The sequence below is a fragment of the Globicephala melas genome, chromosome 15 (genome assembly GCF_963455315.2).
Source record: "Globicephala melas chromosome 15, mGloMel1.2, whole genome shotgun sequence".
NCBI lineage: Eukaryota > Metazoa > Chordata > Mammalia > Artiodactyla > Delphinidae > Globicephala > Globicephala melas.
This window is the reverse complement of record NC_083328.1, coordinates 41,024,327-41,042,060: the sequence shown is the minus strand read 5'-3', so window position 1 is coordinate 41,042,060 and position 17,734 is coordinate 41,024,327. Positions and strand designations below refer to the sequence as shown.

General features: G+C 44.6%; 1 protein-coding gene across 6 annotated transcripts in view; it reads left to right on the top strand.

Moving 5' to 3' along the window:
- RALGAPA2 (Ral GTPase activating protein catalytic subunit alpha 2) overlaps positions 1-17,734 on the top strand; it is a 282,220-nt gene that overhangs the window by 133,011 nt on the left and 131,475 nt on the right. The window lies entirely within an intron of this gene.

Here is a 17,734-nt window from a genome sequence, read left to right as displayed (position 1 = left end):
CTGTATAAATAGCTAAGGCTCAAAAGGTATTGAGGACGTCTGCCCAGTGCCACACATGAAAAGGGCTGTGAGAATTCACAGGCAGCCCGGCTTATTCCACACGGTCTGCCTTGCCCATTGACTCACACCAAACAGATAAGCTCACCCGACTCACATTGTGCAAACAAACAGGCCCTGGTCGTATTCCTTCTCCTTCTTGTCTCCGCTGGGCTTTGGCCTCCGTCCTGCCCCACCTCCGAATCCTCCTTACCAGACTTTCCTCCCACCCCAGCCTGCAAACACCTTCCCCAGTGGCCCGCCCGGCTCCCCACTGCCTTCTGCTTCTCTTCCAAAGCTGTTCCCGGTTTCTCCTAATACTTAAGCAGCTTTTTCACCTCAGTCTCCCCCAAAATATTTGGACATGAAAGGATTTGGATTTATTAAATACAGGTCCTATTAATTTCATCGTTATTTAAAACATATGGAAAGATCAATATGTGTGAAATGGAAAAGGACAGCTGAGGAAAGAAATTTTATTTTTATGTTTCTGAGAACATATATCAAAGACTGGAAAGTTTTCTTTGCTTAAAATAAGTAAACTATTTTTTAACAATGACTTACAGATTTAATGTCTTAATGCGATTTGTCTGTTAAATACATCAAAGTTAAATTCACTTTTAAGTGCAAAGTTTACATCAATGCAAAATTATTGTTGCAAATTTGCATATAGAAATTTTGGGAAATGTGGGTCTATGTCGTTTTCATCTATGATGTTGTATTATCGTGACTTGCAACAAACCAAAAAGCACGAGGCCTCTCTCAGGTGGGGAAATAGGTTTTGTTCCACCCCGAGGTGACCATCCAGCTACAGACTTGAGCCCTCACCATGTGAAGTCATGATACTGTCAGGTGACAGTTAAGAACGTGGGCTTCCAGAGATAAACCCATGCACCTATGGTCAACTAATCTATGACAAAGGAGGCAAGGATATAGAATGGAGAAAAGACAGTCTCTTCAATAAATGGTGCTGGGAAAACTGGAGAGCTACATGTAAAAGAATGAAATTAGAACACTCCCTAACACCATACACAAAAATAAACTCAAAATGGATTGGAGACCTAAATGTAAGACAACACTATAAAACTCTTAGAGGAAAACATAGGAAGAACACTCTTTGACATAAATCACAGCAAGATCTTTTTTGATCCACCTTCTAGAGAAATGGAAATAAAACCAAAAATAAACAAATGGGACCTATTGAAACTTAAAAGCTTTTGCAAAGCAAAGGAAACTACAAACAAGACGAAAAGACAATCCTCAGAAAGGGAGAAAATATTTGCAAACAAATCAACGGACAAAGGATTAATCTCCAAAATATATAAACAGCTCATGCAGCTCAACATTAAAAAAAAAAAAAAAAACCAATCCAAAAAATGGGCAGAAGACCTAAATAGACATTTCTCCAAAGAAGACATACAGATGGCCAAGAAGCACATGAAAAGCTGCTCAACATCACTAATTATTAGAGAAATGCAAATCAAGACTACAATGAGGTATCACCTCACACCAGCTAGAATGGGCATCATCAGAAAATCTACAAACAACAAATGCGGGAGAGGGTGTGGAGAAAAGGGAACCCTCTTGCACTATTGGTGGGAATGAAAATTGATACAGCCACTATGGAGAACAGTATGGAGGTTCCTTAAAAAACTAAAAATAGAATTAACATATGACCCAGCAATCCCACTCCTGGGCATATACCCAGAGAAAACCATAATTCAGAAAGACACATGCACCCCAATGTTCATCGCAGCACTATTTACAATAACCAGGCCATGGAAGCAACCTAAATGCCCATCAACAGATGAATGTTAAAGAAGATATGGTACATATATACAATGGAATATTACTCAGCCATAAAAAGGAACAAAATTGGGTCATTTGTAAAGACGTGGATGGACCTAGAGACTGTCATACAGAGTGACGTAAATCAGAAAGAGAAAAACAAATTCCGTATACTAACGCACATATGTGGAATCTAGAAAAATGGTACAGATGAACCGGTTTGCAGGTCAGAAATAGAAACACAGGTGTAGAGAACAAATGTATGGACACCAAGGGGGGAAAGTGACAGGGGGGTGGTGGTGTGATGAATTGGGAGATTGGGATTGACATATGTATAAAATGGATAACTAATAAGAACCTGCTCTTTAAAAATAAATAAATAAAATTAAAAAAAAAAAAAAAAGAGCCTGGGCTTTGAGCCTTTCTGAGCACCAGGCTTGGTGTCCCTCTGATGAGCCAGGTGATCTGACCTCACTGTGCCTGGGCTCCCTTATCTGCAAATGTAGGTAATTAGAGTGCCGCCTTGGAGGGCCGTCGGGAGACTTTGAGGGGGCAGAGCGTGTAACGCACTCAGTTCAGGGCCTGGATGCGACAGCGCTCAGTGAGCACAAGGCCTCGCAGTGACACTGAGGACAGGGATGGGACAGCAGCCCCTCGACCAACCAAGCCCGTTTTATTTTTCCGATATCTTAGGGTGTTGATGTTTTTCCCCTTCCCCATATATTTTCTTACTTTTAAACATAACAATTTGAGTAAAAAAATGTAACTAGGCATCGTGGAATCTCAGACCATGAGGAGAAGTAACCCCTCCCCCTGCCATGGGTCAGACACAAGGAATGACATCTCCAGTTACCCTTTTGTGACTCGGTCGTTTCTTGTGTGTCCTTGGCTGTTGGCTCCGCTTCCACCTGCTCCCCGCCCCAGGCAGCGTGCCCTCTGTGGGATGGATGCCGGAAAGCTGGACCCTTGCGGCCCAGTCAACATCCAGCCAGGTTCCGGCCCAGCAGGGTCCCCAGTGTGGCTCTGGACAGCGGGCGGGGGCGGGACAGTTGTGCTGGGGCTGCTGCTCGGGCACCTGCGTCACTGGCAGCCGAGACCCCGTGGGAACCACTCCCGGTGGCTGGGTGCCTGGATGTGCAGGGTTCCCGAGTGGGTCCTCCAGCATCCTGTGAACCCTCTAACACCCTGGTAGAAACCCCCCTCATCTCAGTCTCAGCGAGGGGAATCTGTCGTCTGCAAGTAAGGACCTGGCTTTACCAGTGATGCCCTGCAAGGCACCGGTGGTACAGGTTCCACACGGCTCCATGTTTCAGGTGCTAAAGGCACTTGCAGCATTTCTTGTTTTCCCCTTTAATTTGTTTTGTAGCCAAGAATATTTAACTTGTTTTAGGAACATTTTGCTTTCACTCAACTTTACATTTCAATTCAACTTTTCATTCGACTTCATATTTTAATGAACCTTTTCCCCACCAATGTTAAAGAAAACATAATTCTAAACATCACGTATAGAGTGATATTCTATCACAGAAGTCAAAGTAGTTTGTGATTTTCTTAGCGGATGTTACAGCCTCCTCTCATGAGGTATATGATGGAATAATATAATAATAAACATACATTTGTAAAAAGATCCCAAGGGGGCCCTCAGTGAGCATAAGACTCCGCGGTGAGCCATGAAAGCAAGGTGCAGGGGTGACACTCATAAGTTGGCCATACCTGACTCTTTTAATAACCCCAGACAGCCTGTATCATGCAGTGATGCGTAATAATTGCATCACCTTTTCTCAGACAGAGAGTTGTTCTTTGCTGGAAATTTAGATATAACTAGAACCATGTATGTTAGATATACATAAATTTATAAATATATTTAAGGCTAAACATAAATGAGCATTCAGCTTCAGAAAAAGTGAAGAATTACATGTCCAATTAAGGACCTGATTTGTCTCCTATCCAAGGAAATAATTCTAATACATCTCTGAAGTACTTCTGTACAGTGAGTGATTTTTACCAAGGTTTGAATTCATGGGATTTTAATTCAATGCTAGCAGGACAAAGTGCATATTTATAAATTTAAAGGTCCAACTGATATTTAGAGGATTAAATAATAACCTTAATGTGTATCAGTAGAGGAACTTTAGAAGTCTACCTTAAAAGCTTTACTGAAATACAATTTTTAAAAACTGTAGGGTTGTACAATGAGTAAAAAAAAGACTAATTCCAGGCCTTATTCCTAAGGTTTTTAAGAATGGGGAAATGTATATTCCAAGACTTCAGGATATCCTATGGCTTCAGAATATATTCAACTTTGACTTTAATGGAGGACAAGCCTCGTACTGGCAACTCACAGACCTGGGCACTAGATTCAGCTCTGTCCCCTGCCGGCCATGGGGACCTTGCCTGACCACAGGTGGTCAAGTGGATGAGATGGACTGGAGGACCTCGGAGGCCCTCTCTTGAGCATTATTGGGTCCTCTGATTTATTGTTAGGCATTTTATTATTAGGGTCACATTGTCCTTTCCCAAATACAGTAAAAACTTGAATAATCTTTTCCTGTTGAATATTTTTCCCCACCACAATAAAGATCTAGTCCAGTTCTGAGGGCATATCCAGTGGTATGAGACCCACAAATAATGAGTATCCGTGATATCCATCCACTTGTGAAAAGGGCCAAGTGAGTGACACACACACACTGTAGGGAGGGAACTGTGCTCAACACCCCTCGAGCTCAGTTGGCTTGAAGGCAGCTCACAGGGGAGATGGGATTTGAGTAGGATTTTCAACGATGGTTAGGATGACAGGAAGCAGGGTGGGATTTCACGGGCTGTGTTCAAGGAACAATGACCAGAGTGGTTTTGATTTAGTGCCACATACGTATGTGGACGTAATGCATGGACGAGGATCCAGGCAGCACTGGAGAGAGCCTTGGTTCAGAGCCATGTTCGTCCCACAGATAATGGGGAGCTGAGCACAACACTCAACACGACCAAAAGGCATGTTAAGAAGTTTAAGGCACAGTGGTTCTGTGGGACGGATTAGGGTTAGGAGAGAGTGATGGCAACAGGCATAGAAAGGGACCAGGTAACACGGGCCCAACAAGGGTTTGTGTGTGTGTGTGTGAATTTATTTATGTGTGTGTATACCTGTCTGTGTGCATATATATATACTTGTGTGCATGTGCGTTTTGTGTATTCTGTGTGTGGAATATCGTGGACCAGTGGGGTGTCGGACTGAGTGGTAAGTGCCCCGAGAAGACAAGGTCTCCTGACACTATTCTCATGATCTCTCAAAACATACGTTGGTTCAGAAAGGCAAGGTGATGAATTGAGAAAAGGTGAGGGCAGGGTAGGATGGGACCCCCTCCTCAGCATGGACATCGCAGCACCAGGGCAGGCTCCACAGGTGTGTCAGGATACAGCCAGGGGTGTCCCCAAAGAATTCTCGCCTGTTGGGAAGTAGACATGTACGGGAAAGATTTCCAGGCACATTTTCTCTCCACGTAAGAGAACGTGTTCTCTAATCCTGTCGGAATTCAGATGGATGATGTGCAAACTGTAGATTTATTTACAGTTATTAAACTAGAACTTCTAAAAGTCTCAGTTATTTTGTGTTATGTTAGCCAGTTTTGCTACTGTTTGGTTTTGAAAGTAATTAGACACTTAAAAACAAACTCTTTTATTTTTCTAAAAATATAATTCCTATTAGTTTGAATTTACTTTAGTCAAATTAAATGATCTTTTATTGAAATAAGAGTTTACTGTAGCAATAAACAAACCTTTCAAGTTTGACTTAGGTTTGACGGAAGAAGACCGTATTATAAGGATAGGCAGTGTATGTCAGTCCTCTCTTGACATGTATCGTTAAGTGAATAATAATTCTTATCATGTGCTTGTTGTACAAACTCAGAGTGATGAAATGTAGCCTGTATCATAGAGTTAGTCTTCTATCATCAAGTAACATCCACTGGTTCCTGAGTGTTTCCCCAGAAGGTTTCGTGAGAATGGACAAGCCATAGATTAGTCAAGTTTCATCAAAGATTTTATTATAACTTTGTTCAGCTCTCAGTGGCCATGGAGACTTAAGATAGATGACTGCACCAAAATAACAGGCTGGAGAGCTTTTTCCTTTTCTTTTCAGTTGTAAAACCAGTAATTATTTTCATTAAGCTGCAGACCAAGCCCACTGACACCTAAGTAAGGAAAGTGGAAATATGTGAAAGGTAACAGATGGCGGAGACTTCGGTTATGAGGGTAACACGTGTGCAGCGAACTTGTTCCACAGCTTTAAAAGGTGTAAGGTGATAGCATGGGGGGTGGCCCGGAGAGGAGAAGTCCACCGGAGAGGCGGACACTAGAGTTTTGTTTGATTTCCCTTTCGGAGCTGAAGATGTCAAGACTTTCTTTCAAGTAAATGCTATCAGTGAAGGATACGAGTTATCTCTATTTAGCCATCAGAGTCTAATAAGCACGTACTGCGTGAAATACATTAAATAAAAATGCAATATAATAGCAACTCAATATATGTGAAAAATTAAAAGATTTTATTCCTACTAAATACACTTACCATGTAATGTATAAGCTGGCCTGCATTTTTCAGCGGAGAAAACGTTCTTTGGCCCTGAAGTCTCTCTGGAAGAGACTCTGCTGTGGTCTCTTGCAGCCCAAGTCACCAGAATCTTCCTTCGGAGACTCTTCCCAGACAGAGTGGGCACTCCATCAATGTGTCAATTGACGGAGCGTCGAAGGACTAACAGGAGAGCTCCTTAACCCACATGCGTCCCGGGGAGGAGCGGTGACCGTGGCAGCTGAGCTGGACCTTTCGGTTGAGCTTTCGGCTCCGTCAGTTTCAAAGCAGGCGTTGACCTTGCGCAATGGGGAGCTCACCCACATTGATGGGAGAACAGTGATTCCTGAGATGCGTGGGGACTCCGGGGGCATTGGGCGTGTCTGGAGACGTTCTGTTTGTCACAGTGGACGGGGGCTGCACTGGCATCTAGTGGGTAGAGCCTGGGGATGTCACACACCCTAAGGCACCCAGGACCACAGCAGAGACTTCACAGCCTGAAGTGTCAGCAGTGCTGAGGTTGGGAAACCCTGTCCTCGAAGAGAAGTTGTTCAGGTGCCACCAGGCCCTGTGAATTAACCCACAAAGCTTGGCAGCCATCAGAGGATGAAAGGCAGCTCTCAGTGTAACCAAGGACGTGAAAGCACACGAAGGTTTAACCAGGGAGACTAAAGCAAGAGAGGCAAGTGTTTTAGGTTGAACTGTATGGAAATTGCCAACATGAGACTGTTTCTCCAAAAAGGGGGGTGCAGTTTCCTACGGTTGAGCTGGTAAAGTTCCCCATTTATTTAGTTTTTCATTAATTAATTAATTTATATTTGGCTGTGTTGGGTCTTCGTTGCGGTGCACGGGCTTCTCATTGCAGTGGCTTCTCTCGTTGCAGGCATGGGCTCTAGGCATGCAGGCTTCAGTAGTTGTGGCACGTGGGCTTCAGTAGTTGTGGCTCGCAGGCTGTAGAGCGCAGGCTCAGTAGTTGCGGCGCACGGGCTTAGCTGCTTCACGGCATGTGGGATCTTCCCGGACCAGGGCTCGAACCTGTGTCCCCTGCCTTGGCAGATGGATTCTTAACCACTGTGCCATCAGGGAAGCCCCCCCATTTATTTTTTACTTTGAAGAAGTACAACATGGAGTGAGCTGATTAATTCAGAGTCAACGAAAAATATCTGCAATGTGTTTTGCCCAGAGCCCAGTCTGAATGAGGGGTGGCGCTGCAGGCGTGAGTGGAGGGGCTGGGGGCTCAGTGGGGTCCTCTGCTCACCCACGCAGGCCACCCGGGAGCCGACAGGGAACAGGTGACCAGAGCGCAGACTGCGTGGCGCAGAGTCAGCCCACAGGCACAGATGATCGCTCTCTCCAAATGTCTGGGGCCCCAGTTCCGTCAGGGCAGGTGGCCGATTTGGGGTTTGCAAGCCTCTCACACTCTGGGGAGTCTTTCCAAGGCCACCTGGCCTGGCCGCCACACGGGCAGCCTGGGGAGAGGGACGTCCACTGTGGAGCTTGAGCCCTGACCTTGCGTGTAGGTCCCTGTTTCCTTGCGTCGGTGACCACACGGGCTTTTCTAGCTTGAGGTTCTTGTCCTGTGAAGTGGGGTCCTTACGACTCTCTCAGGGGCCTTGGAAAAGTGAGCACGGTGAGGCTCTGGTGCTGGATGGCAGAAGGGGTTCCCTGTGGCTGGAATATCGCTTGTTGACCTAGAAGATCATCTTTTCCCATTTAGAATTTGACGAAGATTTTTAAGAAAATTCACATTTTTTCTTTAGGCAGAAAAGAAATCAGAGGTCGAGAAAGAGGTGGTTTCTACCATTTCAAGTACTAAATGGTTACTTCCCGCGAGGAATGCTTTAACTCCCATTTGGAAGGGAGTGATTTTTGAATGTAAGAGATTTTCAGTCATGACTGTCATTTATGATCCATCAGGGTTGGGTTTGGATACGATGAAATAACATCAAGAAGAGCATTTTAAACGGCAAGTTTTGTTTCTTTGAGAAAGTGCTCTCCTTGTGGGGAATAATCTCTTTTTGTCTGTTGATTTCTTTTTAACACATAACAATAAGTGGCAGGGTAATAATTGCAGATTGTTCAGCTATTAACGCTATTTACTGGAACACATTTCAGAGAGAACATTGTTTTCTGAAGACAATCAACAACAGTTTTCTTTTGTTCTTCCATGGAAAAATATCCTTTGGTAGGTATATGTGGGCTAGAGGAATATTAACACGAGAGACCCTTTTAGTGATAAGACATTAAAATAAAATACCTACCTTTTTTTTTTTTCCCCCTTCCCTTACTTGAGCCTTGGGTTGAGTGTGTGCAGTGTGGTGCTCCTGTCAAGACCCAGTGCCTTTGTGTCACCCATTTGCCTCCCCTCCTGGGTCCCCCTGGAGTACTGGCTGTTCCCCAGAGGATCCCTGTGCTCTTGGTCTGGCCTCACTCTCAACGGTACATCACTGTTCCCTGCCTCTTAGAGGACATTGCTGGGAGGCGGGGGCCCTGCTTTACTCTGCCTCAGACCCCTCAGAGAGGCTGCCGTGTACCTTCAAGCCCAGTGTGCACTGGAGAAATTTGTCAACTTACTGTTAGCTGTTTCTGTCTGGAATTATCAGAATGACTTGGCTTTCATTTCAGACTCTTTTTTTAATGAATAGATTTTTAATCCAGTCTACTTCAAGTCAATTTTCAATCAATCCTTCAAAAATTAATATTTTAATGAGATTACGATTCAAAATGCTGCTGTAATTTAATAATAGCCATGATGTATGGGGCTTTAGAATTTACAAAATGCTTTCTCTTCGTACATTAATTTTTAAATGTTGATCGGGTATTCCTGGAATTTGAAGCGATGAGTCCTGTGTCGACTCCTTAGAGGTCAGTTAATTATTCCGGGTGGCCTGATTCCCTCCCGTTCTGCTCTGCTGGGATTTGTGCCAAATGGTCTCCGTCGCAGGATGGACAGCCGGGCTGGGTCTCAGGGTCGCTGATACTGCTTCTTTGTCAGTGGTTCTGGCCTGAGGTTTCTTCAGAATCGGGTTGACGGAGCTGGCTCGTCTGGTGATTTTTCTCTCAAATCTCAGCTATTCTTGGGAGCTCTATGTCCAGAAGGAGTAGCAGTTGTACTTCTGTTGCCCAAGCGGAAACCGAAAATGGTACCAATTTGGACAGCTCTTGTCCTCTGTCCAACGCTGGCGGGATGGTCTGTAGGCTCCCGGAATTGAATGACCACCGGGTTTCCTCTTTTTTTTTTTTTTAACAGAACACAAAAATGTTGAAAGCCTCATTTGTGCTCCTGTGTGCATGTGGAATAATTTTACTTTTAAGGAAGCAAATTAAAGAAACATGCATTTTGTGTTATCATAGAATGAAAAGAGTGAGTAATCATCACATTCCAAAGTTTTTTTATTTTCTGGTGTGAGAACACACCAGAAGACATGGAAGCTCCAACAGAAATAGTTTTTCGTCTTTAACTTGTTCCTGGCCATGGGCTGGGAGACAGACAGCAGATCTCAGCAGCACCAGGCGGGCCTGAGAACCAGGCATCTCGTCTCCAGCAGGTGAGGAGGGGGTGGGGGTAGACGCACTGGACGCTGGGCTTTAACAGCGTCAGAAGCCCTGCGTCTTGCAAGCAGAGTTGAAGCTACAGGTAAATGAACACAGAAGCCACACCTGTTGTAGCTTCTCTGCATTTTCAGGGAAAAATACAAATCTCGATTTCTTGTTGCAACCCTAGGCAATTTCTTGGTGTCTTTCCACCGAATATTTCCAACCACCCGCTCCCCACACCCGTGCCTGTGCACGCACACACACGCACACACACGCACAGAGTTCGTTTCTAGCAGTTTCCTAGGAAGAATGCTTGGCAAAGTCTCCTTCTTATTCAGAAGGTCGTACTCTCTGAGCCGGTTCCATCCTGTGATTGCACTTCCGTGCCAGTCAGGGCTGCATGTCTACTGTATACATTCCAGAAGCACATTTTTAAGCCACAGCAGCCATTTGTTGATTTCACTTGAAAGTATAGCTTTAAAAATACATGTGCGTTTTTCGGCAATTCGTGGGCAAAGTGAATGAGTTGAAAGAATAATCTGCACTGGAGAGCCCTGCACGTGGTGCTGTGCTCCACGTGTGAGTCTCGCTGCTTACGGGTGTCCACTGGTGCCTCATGGACCACAGGCTCACAGTTTCTCTTCCAGTAAAGACAAGGAGCGCACCTGGATTTGTGTCCAAACCTTGGGCCCTTTCTGGCCTTGATCGACCTCCTACTCCATGTCTGTGAAATGGAAAGATCGAATGATGACCTTTTAGATCTTCTCTAAGTTTTTATGGTCCCAAAGGAACAAGGTAAACACACTGCCACCCAGATTCATTAGAGATGTGTTTTCCCTCCTGGATTTCTGTACTTTGTCCTAAGATAACAGGAGTGTGGGTTGGGTTCTAGTGGGTCCCAGCGTGAGGGTGAGGAACTATTCTGCTTGGCATCAGGGGGGATGTCGATTATACCTGCCCTGCACCTTTGCCACGGCCTTGGGTGGTGCCTGAGTGTGTTAAGCCTATGGTTTCCTCCAAGAATTTCTTTTCAGTATCCTAAGAAGAATATATTTCTAGCTGATGTAGTCCTGAGACAGGATGAACAGTGAATCTGGGAACAGTATGGCTGCCCGACTCTTTGGTATCTACATGAATTAGACGTGTGCATGGTTCACTCAATGGGGTAATTACTACCTTAATGATTCTGTAGGTACTCGCGTGATTAGGCGCCGTCTGTACGTTGCTAACCATCTTGTTATTGATGATGCCGTGACTCCCTACTTCTGCTTCCGCTGCAGAACATGGTCAGAGCTGTAGAGGATGGGGCAGAGGAGACAGTGGAGAGACCTGATTCAGTTTGGCCTCTTCTGAAACGAGCAGCCAGTTGCCGCAGAGAAAGCAGAGTTTAGTATCCTCCAGCCCCCTCCTGTACCCCACCCCCGTCCCCTGGTAAATTCTTGGAAGGCACAGATGCCTTTCTACGCAGACTTGGCTGTCAGGGGCGGTGGACCCTCTTCCAGAGTATGGAGTCCATGTCCGGCGAGCTGAGCGCGTGGTCTGTGCGCACGCGAGTCTAACGCAGCCTCCAGGCCGCCCCCCCACCAAGCCCCCGCCACTTACCAGCAGCAGCTCCTTGAAGCCCTCACTTGCTAAAGTCTCGTCGCGAGGGGTTAATCACTGCTCTGGAGCATCTGCACCAGCCTCATTAGGCCGGCCTGTTGTGCAAACTGTCATGTTTCAGATTTGAAGCTTATCAGGGTCACGGCTAAGACAGTCCTTACAGAGGCAGGTCGAGGCATCTCCAGGGCCTGGGGCAGCGGGGGGCGGGTGGCAGCTGGCAAGTCACTTCTGTCTATGACCCTGTGACAGTGTCCCTCGTCTTGTGGAATCATAAATGTGCCAGGATTTCCTGATGGGTTTGCCACCTCCCTGCCTGTCTCCCCTAGATCGTGGTGACAGCGCACAATTCTATGAATACGTTAAAAACTACCAAGCTGTACACTTTAAAGCGTGAATTTTATTAAAGGTAAATTACATCTAAAGCTTTTACAAATAACAAAAAGAAAAAGAAGCAGTTATGACAACGCAGTAACATATCAACTCCAGTATCAGATAAAATTCATATAGTGTTTCTTAAAATCAGTTAACCAATCAGTCTCCCCCTTTTCCTGAAGCAGTCAGTCTTCATCAGTTTAAAGGCGAGCTGAGTTTTTCTTCACAGATGAGGGATTAATTGTAGAACAATCATAAAAAAATATTTGAGGCTCTCCTTTAGGGCTTGAGGGTTGCAGTGATTTTCTCTGCCATCTGCCCGCTTGTTCTGTCACTGATCCCATGCACAAGGTCAAAGCAGCAGCTCCTGCGACCCTCAGAAGTTTGTTTTGTGTTTGTCACTCCCTCCTTTGCATGCTGCCATGTCTTCTCCGGAGCATTCCTCATGGCGAGAAGTGCGAGGTGATTTTGTTTCTCCAGCTGCAGAACCCAATTACTCTGTCCTGTCATATTTCTTCCGGCCTTGGTAACAAAGTTACACCCAGAGAAGTAACATTTGTCCAGCATGTATAAAAATCTCCGCCTTTTCTCCAAACGGATTACACCACACTTAGCCTTTTGAACAGAGAATGTATCGCAGGTACCACGTATGCCTTGGCCCAGACCTTGAAAGTAATTTTTACGCTTGTCCTGCTATGTTTTTATTTCCAGTGACTTTTCTGGAAGGGCAGTGCCTGTGACATGATCTGTTGTGCTTTTCTTAAGGGCTATAATCATAAAGCCTTTCTTTTTATCAACAAAAACCCCTCCCTGAACCAGTGTAGAGCCTGGACAGGCCAGGTCGCAGCTCATGCTGTGTAGAGGAGGTCTGTGCTGCTTCTGAAGGAGCAGAGACCCAGCAGCAGAAGAGAGAACACCAGGCCTTGGACTTGGAGGGCTCTTCAGATCTGTCCTTCCTGTAACTAAGACTTTTTTGCCACTCAGCATATCTGAGCCTCGCCAATAAGGCGATAACTGATACTTACAAATTTGTCTTCGAGGTCCTGCAGGATCATGTCTGCCTATTTAATTGTTAAAGAAAGCTTCAGTTATATCCAGGGGTAGTGTTAAAAGTATCCCTCTGCCTTCACATCTTCTGCTAATTAGTAATTCCACTTGGGTGTGGAATGAACGGGATCTTTCTATTAACTAGATTAATGGGATAACCAGATCCGAACAGTCCCCATCTTCCCAAACAAAAGAACTTCCTGTAGAATATTCTAGATACAAGGTATCTTCTGAAAAATAGCAATGAAATCATTAATTGTTTAACATTTTCGTTTTCTTCAAAGTGAAAGGAGGAGTCCAGTGACTTTGCACACAGGGGTTCTATTTCTGAACAATTCTGTTTGGCCTCCTGGAAGGTCTGAGTGACTTTCGGTGGAATAACCGGATCTGTTTGCTCCGAGGAGAGGGCGCAAGTCCTCTGAGGAAGCAGGGAGACAGATGGCCAGCTATTGTGTTACCACCATCATCTGCTGGGCCGTGAGCAAATATTAAGTGAATAATATATATGTAATTGGTGTGAAAGTACAGTCGCAACATTTCTAATTCCGTCTGAAGGATGGCTACTTCTTGAACATTTGTATTTCATAGAATACTATATTGAAATGTTTCTGTTTACAGGGTTAATCCATTTTAAACCGCTTTAAAGTGAACATTTTCCCCCATTTTTGACACCACTGTGCAATATTTTGAATTGAAATGGCCCGTAATGGCCCTTTTTTATTTTCCATAACAACGTGAGCACTGAATTATAGCTGTGCAATTATGTAAACAATGGAAATGCTTCCAGAATGAATCCTTCCTTTTAAATTTTCATTTTGTGTAATTGTTGGAAGGTTTGGAGCCATAATAAACAAAATTATTTTACACATTTATCGTTCTAAAGGTCAATTATAAGAGAACTAAAGAAACAACACTATGCAAAATGAATAAACCAATTTCTGTTGCCATCACCATATGTTTTTCTTATCACTTATGGTTTTTCCAGTTACTGTGTACATAGCATTCAGTTAAAGCGATTCATTTACTAGGCTGAATGTGGTTTGTGTTTATAGAACTGTGCTTTGGAGGGGAGGAAACAACATGCCTCTATTTGAATTACCTGATTTTTTTTGTAAGATCAGTGATAAGAGACAGATGTTCTCACCAGTTACTTTCTCATAAACCTGAATCTCTGGATAAGCTGCAAATTCACAGCTATCATCTTACAATCCAGTTTTCACACTCAGTGTGTAGCATGCGTGTGGACTTGTAACCAAAAATGAGAGGAAAATACTAGTTTGGTGGTCCGTTCCTCATATTACAGCATTTTGCGGATTGAATTTTATTTCCTCTGAACAAAAAGCATGCGAAAGAGTTTCATGCTGGTCAATTTTCAAGAATAAGCTTAATTCCTATTTTAGAGTCCATCTTTTCATTGAGCTTATAGTTTTGCTTATTATTTTCAGTCTGTTTAGAACGTGGAAAAGAAACTAATTTTTGCTACCAGACTCACTTGATTGGGTATCTTCTAGAACTCCTTAGAAGCATGGACTCTTGAATATCTAAAAACAGAGCATTTTCCGGTTTTTATTTCATTATTTGCCCTATAAATTATATACACTATGGCTAATTGCTGTAACACTTTGCTAAGGATGTTATTGGAGAGAATTAGTTTTTAGGGTTTTTTAACTTTTGGGAGAATGTAATCTAAGAGGCTTTGGGGACCACCTTTGAAATGTTTTAAAAAGCTCTTTCTGAGTATCAGCAAAATAGTAGTTCACGGAATTCTACAAAGTAAATTCTAGAAAGTAAAAATCCTTCATAGTCCTTCCCTTTTATTTTTACTCTGTTTACTTCTGTGTGACCCTCTTCAGTTTACAAGGCATGTGTTCACATCTCTCCCGTTACCCACAAGTCCAGGGGGAATCAGTCCCTTCTGTGGAAGAGAAACGAGAAGCTCTAAGCTCGACGTGACCTGTCCACGGTCACATACACGAGGTCTTGACCCCAGGCCTGGGGCTCTTTTCACTCTGCCAGAGTCTGACGAGTACAGAGGCATTTTCCACCATGATCACAAAGGAGGGGGCACTGAATAGCCCTGAGTCGAACCCGGGGTGCCATGGCCCTGGCTCTGCCAGCCCTGTGACTCCCGGACAGGTGGCTGGAGCGGGCACAGAACTTCTCTCTCCACCCAGGATGCAAACCACGCTGTTAACAAGGAGAGCCTCCATCTGACGGGGACGTTTAGCAAAAACTCAGTCGCCTTGGTTTACCATAATTGTACTGATTTAAGGGTTATTTTCTACTTATGACAGGATACGAGTTTTCCAGAATACTCTTATTTACATGAAAAAAAAGTGAGTTACTTTGAGAAACAGACAAATCGTGTTCACTTTGGACTTGAATAGGACAAAAAGCCTAAGGGTTGTACGTGAATAATTTGTGTTTGGGAAGCACCATCCTGTTCGGTCTCCCTGAAACCCCAGGGACCCAGGAGAAAGCTTCAGTCTCAAGATTTTCATTTTCGCAAGGATTCCGGCTATCGCCATGGTCTCAGTGTGTGGACAGGAAGGCTCCTACCAGAAGTGCCGGCAGCCCTTTGTGGACGCCCCTCTGCTGGGAAGATGCAGCTGCTCTCCTTCGAGCACCACAGTTATTCCTAATTTCAAAATGTTGTCATAAAGATTGTCATCTTTGGGTTGTTCCATTTCAGTGTGGATAAGCAAAATAAGCAAGCATATGGCCCTAACTTGGCCGACTGGCCATACAGCCCCCTCTTTAACCCCCATATTAACCCCAGCCCAGAGCTGCTGTAACTGGCGGCCTCACTTCTCCTGGGGGCCGCCTTCCGTGGGTGGCGGGCAGGCTAGGCCAGCCATCTGTTATTTTGCCTTCTCTTTCCAACCTTCTCGCCCGTAGAAACAGGTTCTGTTCAAGAGACTGGCCGGGGTCCAGGGGGTGGGGAGCCTGTGACTTTCTCTTGCTGCACACATCTCTGCTTCCTTCAGCATCAGTGGCAACTTAGTCATTTCTGGGAATGCCCCACTTCCAGCTCATTGCCTTGACGCATCTGAATCTTGTGAAGCAAAATGGATTTCATGTATAAATTCTGGCTTTAGCTTGTTAAAGGATTTAGTTCAGAATTCCCGTAAACGTATCCCAGAAAACCCTTTTTTAAAATTAAACCTCTCAATTCCAGTGGTGAAAAATCTGTGATTTAAGTACGTGCTAAAGGTGTTAAAAACCCACACGGTTCAAGGCTCGGTTCCTCCTCTCAACAGATGGAATTAACACAAACCGAACAAAGTTAACATCATGGTTGTTTGCATTATTAATCTTCCCACGCACGGCATTCTACTACCTTGCGAGCCAGGTTTGCACGAATCCTTTCGTGGCAGCAGATGTCAACAGAAGCGTGCTTCCATCTGCTGCCCGAGACCTTGATGCCTGATACCCCGAGACGAGGCCCAGCACAGAGCGTACCTCTGTGAGTAATTACAGGTGTGTGGTGAGGAGTCCAGGGCATTAATCAGAGGCTTCATTATGAAAAAGGTGGATCTTTTGTTCTGCGCTCAGAGCGGGAGTTGACCACACACTTTCTAAACTGCAGTGTCCATCTGCTCAGCCCCTAGAATGTTTGCCTTGGTTGATGTGGACACTGAAATGTATCAAAGGACGTGATTACAGCAGGTTTAAACATTAACCCGGGGGAAGCGTGGTTCGGGTTTTTCTTTCCTTTCCTCCTTCCTTCCTCCCTTTTATCTGTCTATTTATCTGTTTGTCTCTCTGTTTATTTTTGGTATAGGAAAAAGTCTGCTGCAATGCTAAAACCTTAAGTTAGTACTTGCTAAATAATTTACCATATAAGAGTTCTAATAAAGCACTGCGCCATCATTTTAAGGACACATGCAGCATGATTTGTAGATGCTAAATGAGCCTGCTATGTGAGGAAGAAGTCTTAGAAAAAATATTTTGTGAACACCTAAAGGTTCTCTTTTAAGATACAAGTTCTTCAATAAGGTTATTTTTATGAAAAAGGACTTAAGGTGTTAGAATCGAGCACACTGCTATCCCTTGCTCGAATTTAATCAAGTTAAATCAGGATTATTTTAAAGGATTTTCAAATAGCTACACTGAAATTTGAGAAAACAAACCAGAGGTTTTGGGGGGCTTTTTGTCGTTGTTGTTGTTTTGGTATTTTGCTTCTTGTATTTTGCCACTAACTCTAGGTTATATAACTACAAGTCCCATAGCTACAGCACTTCAGTGCATTTGATGAATGCATTTGGCCTAGAACTGCATAAAAGCAGTTTGTGGTTTTCTTACTAATCCCCTTTGCACACACTCGCACAGATGGCTTCAGAGACGCGGCCTGGCCGTGGATGGCACGAACGCCGTCCAGGAGAAGAGCCCTGGTCTGCCACGGGCTGGAATGAGGCAACGCCTCAGAACAGAGCTGGCGGGCAGGGGCCAGCCGGCCACCCACCAGTGAAAGGCCCTTCCAGACCCAGGGACACCAGGTGTCTGGGGGCAGATGGTCCACACGCAGCACTGGGCACACGTGCCTTGCCACCCACTTCTACCCGGAGCCCCACCGACCACCTGACTTTGGCGTGTGACCCATCCCAGCGGGACCCCCACTCCCATCGTTTCACACGGGAGTTGCCCGAAGAATGCAAGTTTCCATCTCTGCCTACTTCAGGAGTTTGTAATAGACCAGTGTGCTTTGACTTTTGAAAATTGAAGAAGATAAGAAGTGATAGCTGCTTGCAGGTTTAATTTATTTATTTACCTCAGCACTCCTGTAGCTTGTCC